The 22,756-nt window shown below is 36.1% G+C and overlaps 1 protein-coding gene across 1 annotated transcript in view; it reads left to right on the forward strand.

The window, feature by feature from the left end:
* LOC140041756 (cell adhesion molecule CEACAM6-like) overlaps positions 1-22,756 on the forward strand; it is a 64,929-nt gene that overhangs the window by 34,512 nt on the left and 7,661 nt on the right. The gene's annotated exons all lie outside the window — the stretch shown is intronic.

Raw genomic sequence — 22,756 nt, forward strand, 5'->3', positions numbered from 1 at the left:
AATTAAATAATACCTATATTGTTATATATCCGAAACATCACACCTAATTTATACTATCACAACAACTTTTGTTTTATTCTTCCGTAGTCATTTACTTTTCAGTAGGCCTACTTTGTAAAACTGGACTACAAGTACAATTTATATCATACAGCATATAGTAGCCAACATACTGTTAACCCACTTTAAATGTTACCAACACAACATGATAGCATGTAACTAATTTAAATATATACGGTAATACCTCTATTGTTATATACCCCGAAACACAATACCTATTGTTTCATACTTCCTAGTAATTTGTTTTTCAGTAATTTGTACAGCTGACTAATATTTACAATTTTGTAAAAACAACCTCTCTGGTGAGCTAGCACGTTGGTGCGACCGCGAGCGGAGTGATTAGTTGGGGGCCGGTCCTCTCATGATGATGGGGGATGATCGTGTGACCTGAGACTACATGGCGGGGCTTCCCCTTTTATGCCTACACGTTCCGTGTTATTTTGTGTATCATTGCGACAACGCACTTTTAAACTATTTTTTTAACGTTTTGGGGCGACTTTGCGATGGGGCGACTTTGTATTAGGGCGACTTTGCGATGGGGCGACTTTGCGTTGGGGCGACTTTGCGATGGGGCGACTTGACTAGCATGTCAGCCTAGGTCAAACCTTGTTTCGCGTCATAACAGGAAACGTTCTGATTGGATACAACGTTGACTTACAGTAGCGTCGTACGCTAAAACGGTACTATCAACCGTTTTCCACTACAACGCTACAACCGTTGTACGACGCGTTGTACGCTAATCCCCAACTGTTCAGACACACATTCTTTTAGCGTCGTATCCAAACTCAAGTAATACACGTATGAAACGCCATATGTGCAAAAATATTTATATTTTTACTAATATTAAGAAAAAACTCCGTCTGGAGCCCAGACTAGCCCATGTAACGCTTTGTAAGTGATCAGCGAGATTTTAAACGTTATTCTCTTACACCACTGGCAGCCAGTGAAGCTCTTTCAACACCGGTGTAATACTGTGCCGTTTTTTACTCAAAGTGATCATCCTTGCAGCAGTGTTTTGAACTAGCTGGAGTTTTGCAATCTCATAGTCAGGTAAGCCACATAAAAGACTGTTACAACAGTCAAGACGCGAGCTAACAAACGCGTGAATGAGCTTTTTAGCAGATGCTCTATCAAGGTACTTGCGAACTTGACCGATTTTCCTGAGCGCAAAGTTAGCTGACTTGCAGATGTTATTAATGTGTCCCGACATACTTAGCTTGTTGTCGATTGTAATGCCAAGATTGCGTGCAGAAGGAACCGTTAGAACGAACTCCGAGCCAACCTGAATTTGGTCAATTTGGTTATTGTTCCGCAAAAACGAGGAAAAAAGAGGTTTCAGTAGAATGTTGTTTACGATAGGCTGATTGCCTGTAATTTGGTTTTTTGGGTGAGAAAGCAAGATGTAAATAAGTATTTTAATGACTGAATTGACAGATTTGTAAATTGGTGTGAAGATGAACTTCTTAATATTAACAAAACCAAAGAGATATATTTGTATTATTCCATAATACTGCAGTAGAACATACAGGCCTAATGTATTAATACTATTATTAAGGAAAGAGGTTGAAGAGTCACCCAATATAATTATTTGGGAAACTATACTTGTCTGATATTTCTCAGAAAGCACAAGAAAATTGAGTTGTTACTATTTTATTCCTTTATAAAATTATTATTGTAAGTAGTTTATCTTTTAGAATATTGGATGTTTAGTATGGTAATTATCGGCCCACAATAAGACCACGTAAAATTGTACAACGTATAAAAAGCAGATTTGCCATTACGATCACCAAAAGTCAATTTATGTAGAACAACTAGGTTGGACATTTGTCGATGACAACTCCATACTGTAATTTTTGTTTTTCAATTTTAATCCTTTTTAATCGTTTTAGCAATATCTATCGGTGTTTTCGCAATCTTTAATTTGTTTAACTGTTGTTTTTGAAATTAAATGCATATTTCTTTGTAGTTTTATTGTCTCAATTATTCCAAGCAAAATGGATTTCCATTTTAAGTGGACCAATAACAAATTCTTTCGTGATATTTACAGCCAACCGTGTGAGGGCGGTTGTTCAATAGAACCGCCACAAAAAAAGCATGCTGCTAATTGCAGTGTCGTCATACACGTGTGTGTGTGGTGTGACCGGCCGGCATCATAATGTAAGTAGTGGAGTTGTTCTAAAATTTTAGGTACCCCCGTAACAGAGTGCACCCCCTATTGAATTACAAATGACGTCACAACCTAATTAGCATACTGTATCCGCCCATAATTTTTAGTATCCCCTCTCGCTCGTACGTAATGTTAAGTGACATTTTATATTTAGATGTCTACCGCTCCCGCACAACTTATGTAGCCTATAGGTCTTTAGTACAGTAATAATAACAAAAATACTACTGTTCATGTACCTACATTATCCATAAATGTACCATGCAATGATTGTTTATCGAGAAAATAACCTAGGCCTCTGACGCGGAAGTCCGATATCTCTGAATCGAAACAGCCGAGCCTGCTGTAGCTGCTTATATAGCTGTGATGTGAACTAGGCTGGCTAGCCTGGCCAACAGCGACCGATTGTGGAGATACATTTTTAGTAACTCTTTTAAAAGTTGCTAGGACTGGGAAGGTTGGAATGATCCACGCCTCCCTACGAAATAGACCAACTTAAGAATATAAAATTGAACAGTTTTCTCACATCCTGTAATACATTATTATAGGCCTACTATAAATCATGAATTGTGGCTAATTCTTTAGGCCTACGATAGACAATATAAAAAACGCACCGTAAAAACTAATCTGTAACCATGTGAATGACATAATCTAATACACGGCAATTGACGAGTTAATATTCCCAATATTGTGACAAATGTCTGTACCCTCGTGACAGGGTACAATATAACAGACGGTAATCACTCTAGTAGGCTTAGGTATAACCTCGGTGTCTACAATATTATGTACCCCGTGACAGGTTGCACCCCTATACCCCTAATATAACAGTTAATAGGCCTACTATAGTAGGATACAATATTTTATGGGCTGTCTAGAATATTAGGTACCCCCGTGACAGATTGCACCCCCTATATTATAACAGTTAATAACTATATATTATATAGGGGGTGCAATATATTACGGAATGTCTAGAATATTAGGTACCCCCGTGACAGATTGCACCCCCTATATTATAACAGTTAATAACTATATTATAGGGGGTGCAATATATAACGGACTGTCTAGAATATTAGGTACCCCCGTGACAGATTGCACCCCCTATATTATAACAGTTAATAACTATATACTATAGGGGGTGCAATATATTACGGACTGTCTAGAATATTAGGTACCCCGTGACAGATTGCACCCCCTGTAATATAACAGTTAATAACTATATACTATAGGGGGTACAATATATTACGGGCTGTCTAGAATATTAGGTACCCCCGTGACAGATTGCACCCCCTATATTATAACAGTTAATAACTATATACTATAGGGGGTGCAATATATTACGGACTGTCTAGAATATTAGGTACCCCCGTGACAGATTGCACCCCCTATATTATAACAGTTAATAACTATATATTATAGGGGGTGCAATATATTACGGACTGTCTAGAATATTAGGTACCCCCGTGACAGATTGCACCCCCTATATTATAACAGTTAATAACTATATATTATAGGGGGTGCAATATATTACGGACTGTCTAGAATATTAGGTACCCCGTGACAGATTTCCCCCCCCCCCCTGTAATATAACAGTTAATAACTATATACTATAGGGGGTACAATATATTACGGGCTGTCTAGAATATTAGGTACCCCCGTGACAGATTGTACCCCCTATATTATAACATTTAATAACTATATACTATAGGGGTGCAATATATTACGGACTGTCTAGAATATTAGGTACCCCCGTGACAGATTGTACCCCCTATATTATAACAGTTAATAACTATGTATTATAGGGGGTGCAATATATTACGGACTGTCTAGAATATTAGGTACCCCGTGACAGATTGCACCCCCTGTAATATAACAGTTAATAACTATATACTATAGGGGGTACAATATATTACGGGCTGTCTAGAATATTAGGTACCCCCGTGACAGATTGCACCCCCTGTATTATAACAGTTAATAACTATATACTATAGGGGGTGCAATATATTACGGACTGTCTAGAATATTAGGTACCCCGTGACAGATCGCACCCCCTATATTATAACAGTTAATAACTATATACTATAGGGGGTGCAATATATTACGGACTGTCTAGAATATTAGGACCCCCATGACAGATTGCACCCCCTATATTATAACAGTTAATAATAACTATATATTATAGGGGGTGCAATATATTATGGGCTGTCTAGAATATTAGGTACCCCGTGACAGATTGCACCCCCTGTAATATAACAGTTAATAACTATATACTATAGGGGGTGCAATATATTACGGACTGTCTAGAATATTAGGTAACCCGTGACAGATTGCACCCCCTATATTATAACAGTTAATAACTATAGGGGTGCAATATATTATGGGCTGTCTAGAATATTAGGTACCCCGTGACAGATTGCACCCCCTATATTATAACAGTTAATAATAACTATATATTATAGGGGGTGCAATATATTATGGGCTGTCTAGAATGTTAGGTACCCCGTGACAGATTGCACCCCCTGTAATATAACAGTTAATAACTATATACTATAGAGGGTGCAATATATTACGGACTGTCTAGAATATTAGGTACCCCGTGACAGATTGCACCCCCTATATTATAACAGTTAATAACTATATACTATAGGGGGTGCAATATATTACGGACTGTCTAGAATATTAGGTACCCCCATAACAGATTGCACCCCCTATATTATAACAGTTAATAATAACTATATATTATAGGGGGTGCAATATATTATGGGCTGTCTAGAATATTAGGTACCCCGTGACAGATTGCACCCCCTATATTATAACAGTTAATAACTATATATTATAGGGGGTGCAATATATTACGGACTGTCTAGAATATTAGGTACCCCCGTGACCGATTGCACCCCCGTGACAGATTGCACCCCCTGTATTATAACAGTTAATAACTATCTATTATAGGGGTGCAATATATTACGGAATGTCTAGAATATTAGGTAACCCGTGACAGATTGCACCCCCTATAATATAACAGTTAATAACTATATACTATAGGGGGTGCAATATATTATGGGCTGTCTAGAATATTAGTACCCCGTGACAGATTGCAACCCCCATTATTATAACAGTTAATAACTATATATTATAGGGGTGCAATATATTATGGGCTGTCTAGAATATTAGGTACCCCGTGACAGATTGCACCCCCTATATTATAACAGTTAATAATAACTATATATTATAGGGGGTGCAATATATTATGGGCTGTCTAGAATATTAGGTACCCCGTGACAGATTGCACCCCCTGTAATATAACAGTTAATAACTATATACTATAGGGGGTACAATATATTACGGGCTGTCTAGAATATTAGGTACCCCCGTGACAGATTGCACCCCCTATATTATAACAGTTAATAACTATATACTATAGGGGGTGCAATATATTATGGGCTGTCTAGAATATTAGGTACCCCGTGACAGATTGCACCCCCTGTAATATAACAGTTAATAACTATATACTATAGGGGGTGCAATATATTACGGACTGTCTAGAATATTAGGTAACCCGTGACAGATTGCACCCCCTATATTATAACAGTTAATAACTATAGGGGTGCAATATATTATGGGCTGTCTAGAATATTAGGTACCCCGTGACAGATTGCACCCCCTATATTATAACAGTTAATAATAACTATATATTATAGGGGGTGCAATATATTATGGGCTGTCTAGAATATTAGGTACCCCGTGACAGATTGCACCCCCTGTAATATAACAGTTAATAACTATATACTATAGAGGGTGCAATATATTACGGACTGTCTAGAATATTAGGTACCCCGTGACAGATTGCACCCCCTATATTATAACAGTTAATAACTATATACTATAGGGGGTGCAATATATTACGGACTGTCTAGAATATTAGGTACCCCGTGACAGATTGCACCCCCTATATTATAACAGTTAATAACTATATACTATAGGGGGTGCAATATATTACGGACTGTCTAGAATATTAGGTAACCCGTGACAGATTGCACCCCCTATATTATAACAGTTAATAACTATGTATTATAGGGGGTGCAATATATTACGGACTGTCTAGAATATTAGGTACCCCGTGACAGATTGCACCCCCTAACAGTTAATAACTATATATTATAGGGGGTGCAATATATTACGGACTGTCTAGAATATTAGGTACCCCCGTGACAGATTGCACCCCCTATATTATAACAGTTAATAACTATATACTATAGGGGGTGCAATATATTACGGACTGTCTAGAATATTAGGTACCCCGTGACAGATTGCACCCCCTATATTATAACAGTTAATAACTATATACTATAGGGGGTGCAATATATTACGGACTGTCTAGAATATTAGGTACCCCGTGACAGATTGCACCCCCTATATTATAACAGTTAATAACTATATACTATAGGGGGTGCAATATATTACGGACTGTCTAGAATATTAGGTACCCCCGTGACAGATTGCACCCCCTATATTATAACAGTTAATAATAACTATATATTATAGGGGGTGCAATATATTATGGGCTGTCTAGAATATTAGGTACCCCGTGACAGATTGCACCCCCTGTAATATAACAGTTAATAACTATATACTATAGGGGGTGCAATATATTACGGGCTGTCTAGAATATTAGGTAACCCGTGACAGATTGCACCCCCTATATTATAACAGTTAATAACTATAGGGGTGCAATATATTATGGGCTGTCTAGAATATTAGGTACCCCGTGACAGATTGCACCCCCTGTAATATAACAGTTAATAACTATATACTATAGGGGGTGCAATATATTACGGGCTGTCTAGAATATTAGGTAACCCGTGACAGATTGCACCCCCTATCATATAACAGTTAATAACTATATATTAGGGAATTGAGAATATAACTAGTTGTTGTGACATTATCTTTAAATTAAAAACAATACAAGATTCAAAGTAGAATAAATGTATACATATGTGGCCAATGTTAATTATGAAGTCAAAAAAAAAGAAAAAAAAACTGTAGAAAAATATTTTTATTATGAAAATTGTATGCGTCGCGGATGACGGCAAATTGGAAATGAGTTTTAAGAAGGTTTACGTATTGTAATATTTCTCCTCATTTAAAAGAGATTTTAAAATTTGTTTTGTATTATTATGTTGCCAGATAGTTGTTTTAGATGACTGACTGTTAATTATAAAATTTTAACTGCAAATTTATTAATAAATATGATTTATATGTCGTTACGGACGGGACATTTCTAACGTCGCGGACAGAACACTTTTGTCCAGGTTAAACAAAATTTATAATTATTTTTTTCTGAGGTTTTTTACATCAATTTACTCCTTTATTTACAAATCAAAATATAATTCAACCTTTGAAACACTGTATAAAAGTTTATGTCAAGTGAAAGTATTAAAATTCATAAATATGAAATATTTATTTATAAAATTAATTATTCGAAGAGTTATAAAGAGAAGCAATACTGTTAAATGCTATCAAAATAATATTTACACTAATTTAAAAGTTATGCTTGGCATATTACACAAGACTTCAAGCTATTAACACATTTAAGGAGAATCTTTAAAAATTGTCGTTGGCATTTGACGTCTGAATTTGTTAGAAAGTTGATCCAAGTTGCATCCTTGCTTGGATTTAATGTTACTGTAGGTCTACTTCTATTAAACTTCAATCTTAATTATTTAGTATCTGATATTTAAAGATTCTTGGTTGCAAATTCACAAAATCTACAAAGTGATGACCACACCCAATACTCCCTTTCATACTTGTCATGTTGTTTTAGATTTCGGTATTGTTCTTTTGTGGATTGTTTTTTTAAATACAGACCACAATGTTTTGTGATTAATAAACAGCAGTTAACACCTTTGTACAGTACTGTCCAGCCTACAGTACAAAAACACGTTTTAATTCTTAAAATAATGCCATCCCATCCCTAACAAAAATTTCCCATCCGTAACATTCACTAAATTTTGATAGTAATGTTTTTTATATTAAAAAAAACTTGTTTAAATCTATTGCAATTGAAAATTAAGAATTAAATAACAATTTTGGAGCCATTACTTCAATAAACACAAATGAGGAAAAAACCTCAATCGAAATGTCTCAGAAGTAACAATTATGAATTTTGAAATGCAAGTATGAAATTAATAAACAATAATAAAATACTGTACTTGATTATGAACAATTGGAGCTTACTGTGAAATAAAAATTTAACTACAGTATATTTATGAGGAAAATGTTAACAAGATGCATGGTTTTATTAAATGAAAAGGATTTAAATGATATGTCCTGTCCTTAACAAAAATGTCTGTCCCGTTCCTACAAAAAATGTCATCAATATATTTTTGAAATACGATATGTTCACCAAAAGTTTCAAAATATTTGTTTATAATGTACTGCATATAGTTTTTAAAAGGAAAAAACAAAATATTAAATTGTGGTATCAATACGTTAACTGAAATGTAAAAAACACCATAAAACTACTATTAAAATGTCGTGGATGGGACAATTATGAATTTTGAAATGTATATATAAAATTTACTAAACAAAATATGTGTTATAAAATGCTTGACTATGTACAATATAGGGTCATAGTGTAACTATATCTGTGAAAAAATGTTTAAAACATTCATGGTTTGTGAAATAATTAGGATTTAAATCATATATGTCCCGTCCGTAAAAAAAATGTCCCGTCCGTAACAATATATTTTTGAAATATGATATTTTCATCAAAATGTAAAATTTTCAAAAATTGTGTTCATATAATGAGATATAGTCCTCAGCAGGAGAAAATGAAATATCAAGATTTTTGCATCATTACTTTTTAAATAAATATAAAAAAACCACCTAAAACGTCACGGGCGGGACATTTATGAATTTGAAATGCATGTATGAAATTAATAAACAACAAAATTGTATTGTATTGTATCGCCTAAAATATATAGTTATTATTAACTGTTATAATATAGGGGGTGCAATCTGTCACGGGGTACCTAATATTCTAGACAGTCCGTAATATATTGCACCCCCTATAATATATAGTTATTAACTGTTATATTACAGGGGGTGAAATCTGTCACGGGGTACCTAATATTCTAGACAGCCCATAATATATTGCACCCCCTATAGTATATAGTTATTAACTGTTATATTATAGGGGGTGCAATCTGTCACGGGGTACCTAATATTCTAGACAGTCCGTAATATATTGCACCCCCTATAGTATATAGTTATTATTAACTGTTATAATATAGGGGGTGCAATCTGTCACGCGGTACCTAATATTCTAGATAGTCCGTAATATATTGCACCCCCTATAGTATATAGTTATTAACTGTTATATTATAGGGGGTGCAATCTGTCACGGGGTACCTAATATTCTAGACAGTCCGTAATATATTGCATCCCCTATAGTATATAGTTATTAACTGTTATAATATAGGGGGTGCAATCTGTCACGGGGGTACCTAATATTCTAGACAGCCCATAATATATTGCAACCCCTAAAATAGATAGTTATTAACTGTTATATTACCGGGGGTGCAATCTGTCACGTGGGTACCTAATATTCTAGACAGTCCGTAATATATTGCAACCCCTATAGTATATAGTTATTAACTGTTATAATGTAGGGGGTGCAATCTGTCACGGGGTACCTAATATTCTAGACAGTCCGTAATATATTGCAACCCCTATAGTATATAGTTATTAACTGTTATAATGTAGGGGGTGCAATCTGTCACGGGGTACCTAATATTCTAGACAGTCCGTAATATATTGCACCCCCTATAATATATAGTTATTAACTGTTATATTACAGGGGGTGCAATCTGTCACGGGGTACCTAATATTCTAGACAGCCCATAATATATTGCACCCCCTATAGTATATAGTTATTAACTGTTATATTATAGGGGGTGCAATCTGTCACGGGGTACCTAATATTCTAGACAGTCCGTAATATATTGCACCCCCTATAGTATATAGTTATTAACTGTTATAATATAGGGGGTGCAATCTGTCACGGGGTACCTAATATTCTAGACAGTCCGTAATATATTGCACCCCCTATAGTATATAGTTATTAACTGTTATATTATAGGGGTTGCAATCTGTCACGGGGTACCTAATATTCTAGACAGTCCGTAATATATTGCATCCCCTATAGTATATAGTTATTAACTGTTATAATATAGGGGGTGCAATCTGTCACGGGGTACCTAATATTCTAGTCAGCCCATAATATATTGCACCCCCTATAATATATAGTTATTAACTGTTATAATATAGGGGGTGCAATCTGTCACGGGGGTACCTAATATTCTAGACAGCCCATAATATATTGCACCCCCTATAATATATAGTTATTAACTGTTATAATATAGGGGGTGCAATCTGTCACGGGGGTACCTAATATTCTAGACCGCCCATAATATATTGCACCCCCTATAATATATAGTTATTAACTGTTATAATATAGGGGGTGCAATCTGTCACGGGGGTACCTAATATTCTAGACAGCCCATAATATATTGCAACCCCTAAAATAGATAGTTATTAACTGTTATATTACAGGGGGTGCAATCTGTCACGTGGGTACCTAATATTCTAGACAGTCCGTAATATATTGCAACCCCTATAGTATATAGTTATTAACTGTTATAATGTAGGGGGTGCAATCTGTCACGGGGTACCTAATATTCTAGACAGTCCGTAATATATTGCAACCCCTATAGTATAGTTATTAACTGTTATAATGTAGGGGGTGCAATCTGTCACGGGGTACCTAATATTCTAGACAGTCCGTAATATATTGCATCCCCTATAGTATATAGTTATTAACTGTTATAATATAGGGGGTGCAATCTGTCACGGGGTACCTAATATTCTAGACAGCCCATAATATATTGCACCCCCTATAATATATAGTTATTAACTGTTATAATATAGGGGGTGCAATCTGTCACGGGGGTACCTAATATTCTAGACAGCCCATAATATATTGCACCCCCTATAATATATAGTTATTAACTGTTATAATATAGGGGGTGCAATCTGTCACGGGGGTACCTAATATTCTAGACAGCCCATAATATATTGCACCCCCTATAATATATAGTTATTAACTGTTATAATATAGGGGGTGCAATCTGTCACGGGGGTACCTAATATTCTAGACAGCCCATAATATATTGCAACCCCTAAAATAGATAGTTATTAACTGTTATATTACCGGGGGTGCAATCTGTCACGGGGTACCTAATATTCTAGACAGTCCGTAATATATTGCAACCCCATAGTATATAGTTATTAACTGTTATAATATAGGGGGTGCAATCTGTCACGGGGTACCTAATATTCTAGACAGTCCGTAATATATTGCAACCCCTATAGTATATAGTTATTAACTGTTATAATACAGGGGGTACAATCTGTCACGGGGTACCTAATATTCTAGACAGTCCGTAATATATTGCAACCCCTATAGTATATAGTTATTAACTGTTATAATATAGGGGGTGCAATCTGTCACGGGGTACCTAATATTCTAGACAGCCCATAATATATTGCACCCCCTATAATATATAGTTATTAACTGTTATAATATAGGGGGTGCAATGTGATTTATTTTTGGTGCATAATGCCCGGTGTTTTGGGCTTGTGTTCCTGTTCAATTGGCGTGTGTCCGTTTTCCTTCGTAAAATAATCATAAGACAACTAAACATAATGTTATATGGGCCTAAAACAACTTGAGATTAAATAAATAGATTATAGATAAAATTAGGAGAGCGCTAGGGTGCTTAGAACGGTTATGAACATTCAAATCAAAATCATTGATTCATATGAAAAATAAACAGTATATAACCGTAGTATACAGGCCCGTATACAGGCCATGACTTCATTATTAATAAATAAATAATAATAATGAATAATCATAGGCCTAATAAGTGTATAGTCCAAGGATCGAGTTATATAATACGGATTATAATACAAAGACAATTACTGAATTGTTGTGGGTTTCAGTGACAGGATCTCTGGATACAAAGAAATAAAATAAAGAAAAAGCTAAATCAAAACGATAAATTAAAACAGCCTGAACACTTAGCAGAGCTTTTGGAAAACACTACCCCTTCATCAGTGCAAGTGAGAGTACGTAGACAAACTTTATAATACGTAGAGGGATGCTAGTCAAGTCGCCCCATCGCAAAGTCGCCCCATACAAAGTCGCCCCTTACACGTCGCCCCATCGCAAAGTCGCCCCAAAACAAAGTCGCCCCGACACAGTCGCCCCATCGCAAAGTCGCCCCAACGCAAAGTCGCCCCATCGCAAAGTTGCCCTAACACAAAGTCGCCCCATCGCAAAGTCGCCCCAAAACGTTAAAAAAATAGTTTAAAAGTGCGTAAAATGTCGCAATGATACACAAAATAACACGGAACGTGTAGGCATAAAAGGGGAAGCCCCGCCATGTAGTCTCAGGTCACACGATCATCCCCCATCATCATGAGAGGAAGCCCCCAACTAATCACTCCGCGCGCGGTCGCACTAACGTGCTAGCTCACCACCAGAGGGAAACCCCCGTAATTACTCCGCCGTTGTCGCACTACAACGCACCATCTGAAGATGGGGAAACCCCGCCGGAGTTTTACGATATCAGTCGCGTTCGAAATCGGTCGCGTTTAATTTTGGTCGCGATAAAATGATGTTATACGATCTAGATTATTTTTACTTTGGTCGATAAATATTTATTATTATTAGGCCTATATTATATTAATAATTGATTTTTGTTTTTATTTTACAGGTCTATGATGAGAAAGATGTGTGCCTTCAAAAATGACAATTTGTAAACATAGTTTAAGATTATAGTATTATTCAGCATAATGTCATTTAACAGTACATAATTATTAAATGTGAAATATTTTATAGGGAACGTAGGCTACGTCTGTAACTTTTATTTTATATGCAACAAATTAAATTACGTAAAACAATTTATTTATAAACATTCAGTTTACTAATAGTATTACAATGAACATTGATTATAAGCCTGGAAAGGCAATCCCATCATTATATCCATTATAAAATTGCATCATATCACCACTATATGTCGTAAATGATGACGTGCGTGTGTGTATGTATTCGTCGTACGTCCGTGTACGTATTATTCGGTGCATCTTCACTGTCTTGTTTAATTTAAAATTAAATAAACACCCGATATGAGGATATTTATTAGGCATGAGATAATTAGAATGTTCTATAACCAAAAGGGTTGAAAAAAATTTCTTCAGTAAAATGATCATTCTGCTGTTGAATAAAAAGCGACTCGCAATCTGAAACATTCTCTGAAACCAATCGGAGCTGCGCCTTCTGGTATCTGTTTCCTCACAGCTGCTACGACGTCTTTCTGCTGCCCGTCGGGGATTCCCCTTTTTAAAAAACACGCACACGATACGATGGTTTTCCATGGTCAAAATGTAGCGTACGATCATATCGGCGATGAAATCCTTTTTTTTTATTTCTTCATTTTGAAAAGTCATAATAAAATTAAATAACAATAGACACATAACTTGTCCGAATGTGATCAATAAGTAGCCTATAACACTATTGTCTTACAACTACTGTAAATCTATACGAAAGCCTACTACACATTTATACACTTATTATATTATCATAAAAAATGAGCTGGTAGGTTGAAGAAAGATTCGTAATTGTGGCTCTGGTAACTAATTTTAAAATCATATTAAATTAACATTTTCGAAACTATAAATCAGGGATAATCTTTTTAGAACTTTCAAACAAGGGACTGTTTTTTTTAATGATTTCTAAAAAGCACATCACTCCATTAAAACCTGTAAAATAAAAATAAAAATACAAATTATGTATATAATAGGATAAACATTATAATGTAGGCCTAGGCCTAGGCCTATACGACATTTAGCGCGACCAAAGTAACAACGCAATCGATATCAAACGCAACCGATATGATTAAAACAGCGTACTACTAGTAATAGCGGCGGCGCTTCATAGTCATACCGAAATAAAACCGTGGGCGACTTTGCGATAGGGCGACTTTGCGTTGGGGCGACTTTGCGATGGGGCGACTTTGCGATGGGGCGACTGTGCCGGGGCGACTTTGTTTTGGGGCGACTTTGCGATGGGGCGACTTTGTATTGGGCGACTTTGTATGGGGCGACTTTGCGATGGGGCGACTTGACTGGATCCCACGTAGGGATAGGGGGTGCAATTTGTCACGGGGTACTGAAAATGTTAACTAAGCTAAAATATTCTGTATCCCGGAAAAGAAGCGAGAGTTAGTGATGCATAAAATTCGTTGAATAAACATAAAGTAGGCGGAGCATGCAACGTATTACTGTTGTAATTCAATAGGGGGTGCACTCAGTTACGGGGGTACCTAAAATTTTAGAACAACTGACAAAATGACAAGAAGGCCTTGTTTGAAGGGAGTCCGTTTGAAGTGGATGTGGGATCATCCATGCCCATGGAGGATGTGTAGGCTGCTGCTGATTTGTTTAGTAGGATTTAGGCATATTGGTAAGATAAGAATAAACAGTTACAAGTTGTATTGTAATGTAATGCTAGGCTACTACTACTCTATCTAGCTAGGCCTAGGTAGGGCCAGGCTAGCCTGCGTGGTGCTAATGCAGTTTCGCACCACACCTACATTTTTTCTCACATCCACCTATCATCTATATATAAATTTACGTAAGGGCAAAATTCGGTAAATCGCGCCTTCTAGAATTTTTACTCGATGGTATATAAAGTTGGTTCGTACTTTTGGTACTGATTTTAACCACCTGATGTAGGCTAACCCTGTTTACTAATTAAATTAAGTTAGATAATTAGTTTTTGACGATTAAAACGAATTTAGGTTCAACGATTTGCCCCAAAATAGGGGTGTTTTCCGATCGTGGTATACACTGTCTAATGGATGTCCATCTTGAAAAATACCCGCCACAAAAATGCGAGGAGGCTTCGCTGCTTCGCATTTTCCTATCTCCTCCTACGATAATTGTTTTTAATAGCTGAAAACCGGTTGAACAGCTAAAGTACAATTTTCTTTAAAAAATACTATTTTGATAGATTTAATATATGATTATACAAAAATGTATTGATTTGCGATGAATGGAACATCCCAATCTCTCAGTCTGCCAGAGTTTGGTTTAGCACAAGTAGGTAAATTTATGAGCCCTTGATTTAACACATACAGTAGGTAAATATATGGGCCCTTTGAGAATAAACTTGCAATACTTTGACAATACTGTAACTATTTTTAGTCCTCATTTGAATCGAACATTTCTTACTGTGAATGTTCGTACTGTAAAAATATATACACATAAACTTTATTACTGAGATTGTGGATAGGATCTACTGTTAGATATATAAACACATTATTATATACAAATAAACTTTATACTGACACAGTGTTCTCCCCAGGATTCACATCAAGCGTCACGGTTCGGCCCCCCCCCCCCCCCCTGGGAGTGTGTGGGTGGGGGGGAGACATTTCGACACTAAGTACTTGAGTCACAGCCCCACCATGGTTGTGGCTGTGGCGAAGCGATTTATGGTAATTTACACCCTAGATGGCCGGAAATGGTACTCTTGCACATAACATTTATGTTGAATGACACCTCTGGTTTGGCCGGAAATAACACTTATAGCGCGCTAGCAAACAACAAAACGATCGTAGCCAACTTTTTCCGCCGGTAAACATACGCGAAGAAACATTTTTTTGCATTCATTACGAACGTCAAGGGGAAGTCCTCAATGAAAAAAATAGGCCTAATCTAAGCCTACTCATCAGTAGGACAACTCTAGTTGGCCGGAAACGAAACTTTATAGGGCACTAGCAAACAGTAAAACCATCGTAGCATACTTTTTCCGCCAGTAAACATACGCGATAAAAAATTTTTTTTGCGTTCAATACGAACGTCAAGGGGAATTCCCCGATGAAATAAAACTAGGCCTACTAATGGGTAGGACAACTCTGTAGTTGTCCGGAAAGACACCTCATAGCGTGCTAGCAAACCGCACGATCGTAGCCTACTTTTTCCGCCGGTAAACATACGCGATAAGAAACATTTTTGGGTTCATTACGAACGTCAAGGGGAATTCCCCGATGAAATAAAAAATGCCTACTCATCAGTAGGACAACTCTGTAGTTGGTCGGAAAGCACACTTCATAGCGCGCTAGCAAACAGTAAAACAATCGTAGCCTACTTTTCCGCAGGTAAACATACGCGATAAATGAAAAAAAAAAAAATATGCCTACTCAGTAGGCAACTGTAGTTAGCCGGAAACGACACCTTATAGTGCGTTAGCAAACATTAAAACGATCGTAGCCTACTTTTTTTTTTCGCCGGCGGGTAAACATATGCGATAAAAAAACATTTTTTGTGTTCAAATACAAACATCGGGGGAAAGTGCCGATGAAATAAAACTAGGCCTACTCATTAGTAAGACACCTCTTGTTGCCCGGAAATAAGACTTCATAGCGCACTAGCAAATAGGAAAACGATTGGATTGAATGTATTATACGATCAAAGCAGGTAGCATTGAATTGCGCCTAGAAAATCAATCGCGCCTTTGTCATTTGATGATGTGCGTGCGTATGTTACCGACGAAAGAGTAAATCCCACCGATCCATAGAGAGTCGATTAATTCAATGTGATATTGAAAATATCATTGATATTCAGTTTTTAATACACATATCATGTTTACAAGAAAAATAATACAATCAATCATTGTTTTAACTGAAAACTTTATTTACAATATACAAGTAAGTTACCACATTTTAGATGATTCAGACAACAGCCAATACTAGAGATCGAAAGAGAGACATGGCAGTAACAAAACACGTGCTTACATCTCTCGGCGGCGGCCGGTGAAAGCACCATGTGACATACAGTATCGCAGTACTGATATCACAATACCATGTGACATCCCTTGTCACTCGACTTTCTCACGAAGTAGGGCCTAAAACATTCTAGCACCGATGTACAAATGTACCTTAAGTTAAGTGAAATAAGACCTTAGCGCACTAGGAAAACGATCGTAGCCTTCTTGAATGTATTATACGATCAAAGCAGCTAGCATTGAATTGCGCCTAGAAATCATTTGATGACGTGCGTATGTTACCGACGAAAGAGTAAATCCCACCGATAGAGTCGATTAATTCATATCGAATCGAATAATTACATGAAAATCGAAAATGATAACATTTGGATTGTGTATAAATAAATACTTTGGGTACAATTTTAGATGATCAAAAAGACACGCGCATTATTAAACAGAATACCATCACTGATAGGAGGGCCTGTCGGATTTACTGAAATGACCGTACTAGTCAATTCTATGGTTTCATTAAAAAAAAAAATTAAAAAAAAGTGTGTGAACATTGTATAGCTTTATTTATTATTAAATGTTATAGTGTACAGAAAAGAATTTCTGATTTTATTTGACCAAATAAATGCTGTGAGAGCAGTTGACTGACTAACAAATAAGTTACAGTAGGCCTATTTATTTTCAAATATATAATTCACAATTACTTCTTTATTGTATCAAATAATTATCAAACTTGGTACCTTTAAAAACATCTAACTAACTTAAGCTACGAAATTAACAAATAAGTAACAGAACTTAAAGATGTATTTTTCCTTGAAACACAAAAAATGAAGGTCAAAATATTCTAAATTTTAATCGGCCATATCAAAGTAATATTAAAGTTGTTCACTTAAAGTCGAAAATTCGAGCCAAAAACAACAAGTTTACATAATAAACAGAGGTAAATTAATTTGATTACATTTCGTCTGGAAAATCGTCGCGAGCGAAAGTAAACTAAGATTTCAAACCACGAGTACGCATTGTGCATGATGCTAATTAGGATTGTTTACAACTCGTCACAGTTGAGAAGGTGTTTTCACACAGATCGCGAGGAAGTTTTATGATTATGCATACAGAGTAGCCAAACAAGAGCAATGCATTATGAGATATGTTTTTATCAAAAACTTTGACTGGAAGTCAAAGTTATTTTTTGAACAAAAAAAACGTCTATTCTGTATTTCAATTAAATTATTTTTTTTTTTCGACTAATTTTTGGTGAAAGTTAATAACTATTATGATACTTCAAAATAACCCACTTTTTTTCGAAATCTTTTATTTTTTATTTTTTTGGAATTAGTAAAAGGGGCAATACATCTTTAAAAGAAAATAAAAATTTGATCCAGGTCAGGGTCCAAAATTTGCGTTATTTGACGTTCTAAAGACTGATGTAAGACTCTCTGTTGTGGCTTGGGCTAGTTGAACGATGGACACCAGAACTTAACGCTTTCATGATGAGGCCAACTCAGGGGTGGCGCCAGGATCTTCCCGACGCGGGGGCTACATTCCCCGACGAGGGGGCTATGCGAGCGAAGCGAGCATCAGCACTAGGCTGAGGGCCAGGGGCCCCCGGTGGGGGTCCAGAGCCCCCGGAAGCAACGCGTTCTAGCGTCATTTGAGGTCTTTTTAATCAGATTTAGGGTAGCCATTTTTTCCATTTTTTATAATGCATAAATAAAATACTGCGTGCAAAAAAACGATGCCCGATGACTGTTTCAATCCATATTTTTCAATTTAAAAAATAAAAGTTCAAAGAAAATTTAGAAAAATAGAGTTGGAGGTCCCGGAAATTGGACTTATTATACAGTACTTCAAAACATGAAAAAAAATATATAAGTCCCTATCATGGGTTGTGACTGAGCTAAGAAATGTTTGAAAAATAGAGATGTTAGGTCCCGGAAAATGTACTTCTTGTTCTTCGAAATATGACCAGCTTTATTGTTGGGGCTGAGCTAAGAAAATGTTTAAAACTAGAGCTGCAGGTCTTCAAAAAATTGCATTTTATACTTTGGAAACATCAGGCCTAGAGGCTTAAAAAACGCAAGCGTAGACCTTTTTTAGTCGGGGAAAAAAGTTTATTCCTCCCAGGTGTATGCATGCGTACCATCTGGACTTCCAAATGGTGGTGAGAAATTCATGACATACAGGATATTGAAAATGTAATAACTATAGCCTAGTAGTATAGCTATAATGTTGGCTAAGCGAAAATGGCATGTTTTTTTGTTTATCTCTATGGTGGTAGGATTTGTTGCTCTGGTAGGTATCTGGTTATGTTTAGTAGGACCGATAGGTTGGTAGGTAGTAGTAGTAGGTCCAGGGCTGCAGCCAGCATGAGGCAGACGAGCCACTCGCCTCGTCTGAAATTTTCAATCTTCACTAACCACCCCAATTCCTAAACACAGATCGTTATATTTTTTAAACAATAAACGACAAGGTCCAGACTCTGCAAATAGAAAAGAAAGTGGTTGTGACTTTTGTATTGATTTTGGCATTTGTATTGATAATGATAGGCCGCGGTTTTAAAAACGTTTCTGTGAAGATGATTTTTAGAAGATGAAAAATGCCAGAGAATCCTTTCTAATACTCGACAAGCTGTCGATTCATAAATTTCTTCAAATAAAAAAGGGAAAAATATTTTGCAAGACTACATCTGTCTATTAAATGGTCATTTCAAATTATTTTCACTATAAATAATACAGTAACAATTGTATTTTTATTATGACAATAAAAAAAATATTTAATATTATTATGCGATAAAAAAGGACTACCTGCTATGTCACCAGATATGTAGCATAGAAATGTAGAGCTGTGCACACTTGTAGAACTGGCGGAACAGAATGATTTTTATTTGATTTAGATTTATTCATGTATAATTAAATCTGTGTTTTCTATATAGATCATTGTCATTATATATATCCAAAGGATGTGATCTAACATGGAAAACTTGTTCAATGCATGGTCTTTCATGATCAATAATAACAAGGCCTGTAATTCTGCCCTGTCATGAAAGAACGACTCAACTGACACATTTTTCCAAAATCACTTTTTTAGCTTTTTGGGCTATTTAGGGAATGATACACCTTGTGGTATATTCAGATATTCAAAATTTTAACTAAAAATATGAAATTTAAAAATCAAAATACCACTCAATTACAAGTGTGTTACTATTGTCAGCAAAGACTAACTCAACTACAAATGCCATGAAAGACTCACTCAATTGACATATTACTTGTTTACTTACTTACTTGTTTACTTGTTTCCGGAGCTCAGCAATGCTGGGTCCGGAGTCGAGGCTAGGCTATGCCTATAAGCCCCTCTTGATAATTACATCAACTCTTGAATATGGCGCAAATTTAAGAGGGTGGTTGGACCATGCCCGTTCAAGACCGGACTTAAATTGATTGGTTGATCTTGAAGCTACTACATCCTTCGATAACGAATTCCATAATATAATATAGCTTTTCGACCAAATGAGTCCCTCATCCAATTTGTGCGTGAGAACTTAAATTTTAATTTAAAAGAATGACCACGTGTTCTAACATCTTCATCACGCTCAAAAAAAGAATCAGCAGAAATACTATCCACTCCATGTAAAATTTTAAAAATCTTTATCAAATGAGCTCTTTGCCTTCTGTATGCGAGAGTAGGTAGGTTGAGAATTTTCAGCCTTTCTGAATAAGGTAAATGACGAATGGAAAAAATAAGCTTGGTGGCACGTTCTTGGACTTTTTCCAATAGGTCTTCCTCCTTACAATGTACTACTCGCACTGGCCGATCGCCAAGTCGCCATGGGCGAAAACGTTTCCAGATTGGCGAAAAATAAAACGGCTACTTTAGCCATTTTGGCGATGACATATGATAAAATAGATAATTAAATAATCATTTTGGCGAAAGCCTAAAGTCCAACTAAAAGGTCCATTTGTCGATCTCCAAGCATTTATTTTGTTCGTTATCACGTTGTTTACTTCAAGCTCCATTTTTCGTCAACTTGTTACGTTGTACCAGGCGTCTCTTTGTTATTTCAAAAAGATGGATATAGCAGAGGTAGACTGCACAGAGAGACAGACGTTACACGGCACATGGATGATGAAGTCTACCCAAATTATCACGTGTTGTGCGCTGCACAAACGACTACTACGTAGCCGACGGTCGGCTAATTACCGGGATTGTTATTTTTCGATAGGGGTGTACTTTTCAGATTAAAAAGAAACATTATAGTATCTTCGATGAATGACGTCTTAATCTTATCGAAATCAAAAATGTATGCGTTATGCATTTTAGAGTCTTCCAATTTAATGTAGTTTCATATTTTACCCTTAATAAACTTCCCTCGTGCGTCAGTGTAAACAAAACAACATGCGGGAAATGGTAGAGTCTAACGGAGATTTAGCTAAACACACACGTGCATCTGAGCGGGGCCGGCCGCCGGCTTCTGTGTTGTTGTGTAAATAAATAATAATCGGGATAAATTTCTCGCCCTGACAGAAACGCTTCAGCGCAGCCTTGACATGAGGGATGGAAAGACGTGTACTCTGTGCTTTGGCCTATATTATCTTACGTTCAACAACGAAATGAGTTTTTAGCATACGATATACCGTTGTACATAATTTTGTAGGCCTAGGCCGGCGGTTCTGCACTTTCGCACCTCTTGAGCATACCCAATTTAAAAACATTAACCCGCTGCGCGGCGGTAATGCTGAGTGACCGTGAAGTCTCGGACACGATTTTCGCCTGGTACGCGATGGAAGCCTTCACACACAAACATGACCAGCCAAGCGTAAAAAAACAAAAGTAACATAGCGTTCAGGGGATTTCAGAAAACTGTAAAATGTTTCTTATTAAATTGATAACTGTATGATTAAAAACAATTTGAACAATTGTTTTAATTCATGTAAAAAAAAATACAAAAAAAATATTTTTTTTAATCATACAGTGATTTAGGCATGGTTCTTTATCTCAATGTACAAAAACGTTCAGGGAACAGTGTATAGACCTGTTGACATAGATAAATTGACTAAAATGTTTTTACCATTATATTTCAACAATTTTAAATTTTGACTAAAAACCGATTCATTTGGCTAAATAAAAAAATTTGACTTTAGCCATTTTGGCTATAGATAAACTGATTTGACTAAAAGTAAAAAAAATATTTAGATTTTCGCCAAATGGCTAAACAAAATGAAATGTTACTGCTACCCCAGTGTAGCGAGTTAAAAACAACGTTGCAGTATTCCAAGGTTGGACGAATAATAGCTTTATATAAATGAAGAAACCCATCCATATTTAAAAACTTGAAAGCTCGATATACCATGCCCAACTTCCGATTTGCTCTCATTGCTACATCTGCCACATGTACATTAAAAACAAGTTTAGAGTCAATAGTAACACCGAGGTCTTTTTCATGATCAACTTCATTCAATTAGAAACCACGCATAGTTTTGCTAGTTGCATAATTAACACCTATTATGTCATAGGAAACCCATTCAAGTGCACAACAATGTAGTCTGGGCTCCAGACGGAGTTTTTTCTTAATATTAGTAAAAATATAAATATTTTTGCACATATGGCGTTTCATACGTGTATTACTTGATTTTGGATAC

Source organism: Antedon mediterranea, chromosome 1 (assembly GCF_964355755.1).
Source record: "Antedon mediterranea chromosome 1, ecAntMedi1.1, whole genome shotgun sequence".
Taxonomy (NCBI): domain Eukaryota; kingdom Metazoa; phylum Echinodermata; class Crinoidea; order Comatulida; family Antedonidae; genus Antedon; species Antedon mediterranea.